Here is a 4,101-nt window from a genome sequence, read left to right on the forward strand (position 1 = left end):
CTTCCTTCCTTCCTTCCTTCCTTCCTTCCTTCCTTCCTTCCTTCCTTTCTTCCTTCCTTCTTCCTTTCCTTTTCCTTCTTCTGTCTGATACATTTGGTCTTATTTCATTTGAACTCTCATGTTTATAAACTTGTGTTGTGACATTATGTTAAACCCCAAAATCTTATGCTTTGTTTACAGGTGAACCTAGAATTTTCTAGTTTATTAAACAATATCATACAATTTTTACAAGAGTTAATCTTATTTGCATGAAATAGGTTTTTATGCCATAGCAATCATAAAGACAAAATAAGTTTTGATTAGAGGTTGAAAAAAGGTTTAAATAGAGATATCATCAATGAATACTATATTTAGAGAAACTTTATCCCCCAAACCAAGCTACTTCTTAAAATTAGTTGGGTATAGGGACTAGACCTGTCATTGACACAGAGGAATCTCAAAGTGCTTTCCCTCTATCAAAAAAGACCATAACCACTCTGTAACTTATAATCTTTAGAAATTTATAATGTCTAGAATACTGAAAGGTTAAGTGATTTGCTCAATGTCACATTGCTAATATATGTCAGAGATGGGATCTATCTGGCTCCAAGGCCAATCCTCCATGCTGTCTTTCATTCCATTAATAACATTATCATTAAAGTTATGCTACAAATATGAATATTATTAAGGAATTCACCAATAAATATCCATGTATTTTTACATTTTATTGTTTTTTAAAGTTAATATGTATTAAATATAATAATTTTAAATTTTATTTGAATAAAATATGAACTAAAATTATTTACATAGATCATTTATGGAAAGTGAGTAGCATCTGTTACTCAGAAGAAGGTTGTCAGTACATAAAGTTTGGAAACCGCTGTTTCAAAGTTTGCAAAATACATTACATTCCCCATCTCATTAAATTCTTACAATTATCGTTGAGGTAAGCGCTTTAGCTCTTATTTTCCACCCATGTTAGAAATGGGGAAAATCAGGCAAAAATGTTAGGTCTTTTGTTAGGATCATAGAGACAAGAAAGCATTTTTCAGTCAAGTCTACTTGACTTTAAATCTAGAACTCTATGTATCATGCCTTGCAATTTTCCACAAGTTTAACAATATCATGAATGAAATTTTAATAATTGGCCACCACTAACAGATTTTATTCAAAAATTAAAAAAAAAATCACCAATCTGAGCCTAATTGTTTATAATAAGTTTCACTGGGCAAATGCAATCTAATGGCATATGGGTAGTAAATTTGATTTTTGTGATAATATGTCTTGGTAAATGTGTAACTGTAGCAGCAAGCATCCCAGTGTCCCCAGGGTGGCTGCCAACACAGGTTCTTGGATCTGCTTTGATAAAGGAAAGCAACTCAAAATGGGTTAACAAGCTCACTTTAATCAGTCAAATATGTATTGTTTACCTAATTCAGGGGAAAAAGATGAATACCCTGAATTTCAGAGTATACAGACAGAATTACCAAGACAGAGAAACAGATCAAGTAGACAGGTTTACAAACTGTCCAACCATTATATCCATACCAAATCAACATCTGGGTTTTTCAAAGCCGGGGGGCTCTCAACAACGGCTTCCCAGAGTCTCATCTGATCAAATCATAGAACACTTCTCAAAGTGAGCCCCCAAAACAAAACTACACATCAGGGCTTTTATAGCCTTCTCCTGGCTCAGAGAATGTAACAACCTTCTGGACCCACTGGCCAATCAAAAAGTATCTACTGTAAAACAAGCTTCCCACCCCAGGCTCCAGGTGCACTTTAGCCTAGGGGCAGGGAAGATCTTTAAATTTGCATTTCCATTACAATAACAACCAGTTCTCTAAATAAAAAAAATGGTAAGCACAGTACACTTTTAAGGTTAATTTGCATTATTAACATTTTCTCCATCACTTTCTTAATTCTAGACAATCAACAAAAGAAAACAAAAAAACATCAAATCCTGATTTGCAGTGTTTGCCAGTTTCCAAGTTGTGAATACACACACCTAAAATTCAATGATCAACTTTGCAGAACCATTATAAGTTGGCTCCATCAAACCTCTAACAATGCCAAACCTAAATGATTGCCCAGTTGTTTCATGGTAGTATAATATTTTGCTTACATATCTAAGGCTACCATGGACAAAAATATGTTGAATGATGACACAATCAGAAAAAAATGAAAGTTTCCTAAAACAGGACTATAACTCCAAATGAAAATGGAATGAACTAGTACAATCAAGAAGGGAATGTCCTTTACCCTTCTTGTGGAATCAATTCAATCACTAAAGAAAATTGTTATAAATTAACATTTATTACAACTGGAAAGATTGAAAATGTCTTATCATTCTAAACACCAGACACTAATACCCTTTTATGGACTTCTTTTTTCCTTTGGTTATAATGGAATAGTTTGACTATGCCTATGTCATGTGGCTTCTGCTTGCAAACAAAATCTCAGTCAGTTTTCAGAGAATTAGTATATTCTAGCTAATTGACTTTTTCTGTTATCTTAAGATTTTAAATAAAAGAAAGGAGCAAATGTAATACAGTTGTTCAGTTGTTGACTCTTTGGGAAAACATTTGGGGTTTTCTTGGCAAAGGCCAGAGTGATTTGACATTTCTTTCTCCAGCTCATTTTACAAATGAGGAAACTGAGGCAAACTGTGTTAAGTGACTTGCTCAGGGTCACATAGCCAGTAAATATCTGAGACCAGATTTGAATTCAGGAATATGAGTCTTCCTGACTCCAGGCCAAACACTCTATCCACTGTACTACCTTGCTGCTGTAATGTGGCCTTTATGCTTTTAGAGGAAAATTCCTTTTTGTTTTAAAATTTATTATGAATATCTTTCTGAAGCTTATCAGTACATTTTCCTGCCTTATCAAAAATGGTATATTGAACATTATTTAAACTTTCTTTGATGTTCAAGATCTTGCAACCTTCAAATTAACATTATGAATTAGATTTCTTATTGGGTAGGATTACAAATGTAGAAAAAAGTAGAAGATTGGGTTGAATATTTCTTGATTATAGCAGATATCTTGACTTTCTTTTAAAAATAAATTCTTCATACCTTGTTTTTTATGTTTTTGTTTCTTTATCCAAAAGTAGATTTCAACAAAAATCTTATTTAATTAAGTGTTCTAGTTATTTGGGCTATGAGTAACTAAGATTTGTTTAAGCTATAAATTCACCTTTAGTAATTTCTCTGATAAACACAAATGCAGTGATGAAATTGGTTACTTAACTAGAAATTTCTGTTTTTCAACATAAAGAGAAGACAGAGTTATCAAAAATCTTGGGTCATGTTACTTTTCCACTGACTTTAAAGGCAACTTGTGATATGAAATTATTTGTTATTCTTCAAATATGTGGGTGTTATTGGAAGTATCAACTCCTATAGGAAAAAAAACCCCAACAAGTTATATCTCTCATCTATGAGAGACAAAACATTGAAATGTTTTCCATTTCTCCTTTGGAAGATGTATTTACATGTCATTTGTGAATTCCATGTCTGCTGTCTTTATAGTCCTTTAGCCTCTGATCTTTTTTTCCCCCCTAAGCTTTTTCAATTCATCTTTGATAGTAATTGTAGGTCTTGAGAAAGGTGAATGCTGACTCTACTGTTTCCTCAAAGGGAAAGAAAGTGAGGTTCAGTAATTAAATATAGTGTTATGGCAAGATGGAAAGTAACCCCCCAACTGGGAATAATGGTGAAAAGCAAAAGTAAAATTGGTAAAAATGTAGAACTTTGATGAAAGGAAGCAGAATCCAGGGTCGACATATTAGACAGTGTTGAGTGATAAATGATAATGGGATAAAATTTGTGTCTTTTTCAGGGCTATAAGCAGTGGGGGGGGGGTGTGAGAGGGGTTTTCACATGCTGAGCTGAATTAAAGGCATCAAAGAGAACAACAAGACATGGGATGACACGAATCATTTAGAGAATTATTTTGAAACTTCCTTTTGTCTCTCCACTAGAGAAAAATAAATTCACCCAGAAAGCATGGGCCCATCAAAAAACAAATACAAAATAAACTTAAACTATACCTTAAATTATTATATCCTTCAAGCTTTTGTGTGCCTATTTCTCAACTAGGTAACCCAGTAGATAG

At 33.2% G+C, this 4,101-nt stretch overlaps 1 long non-coding RNA gene across 4 annotated transcripts in view; it reads left to right on the plus strand.

Moving 5' to 3' along the window:
• The window catches only part of LOC138152925 (uncharacterized), a 306,686-nt gene that overhangs the window by 223,782 nt on the left and 78,803 nt on the right, over positions 1 to 4,101 (plus strand). The gene's annotated exons all lie outside the window — the stretch shown is intronic.

The sequence above is a fragment of the Petaurus breviceps genome, unplaced genomic scaffold (assembly GCF_028583685.1).
Source record: "Petaurus breviceps papuanus isolate PSGF00001 unplaced genomic scaffold, PetGlider_PUasm1.0 90977, whole genome shotgun sequence".
Classification (NCBI taxonomy): domain Eukaryota; kingdom Metazoa; phylum Chordata; class Mammalia; order Diprotodontia; family Petauridae; genus Petaurus; species Petaurus breviceps.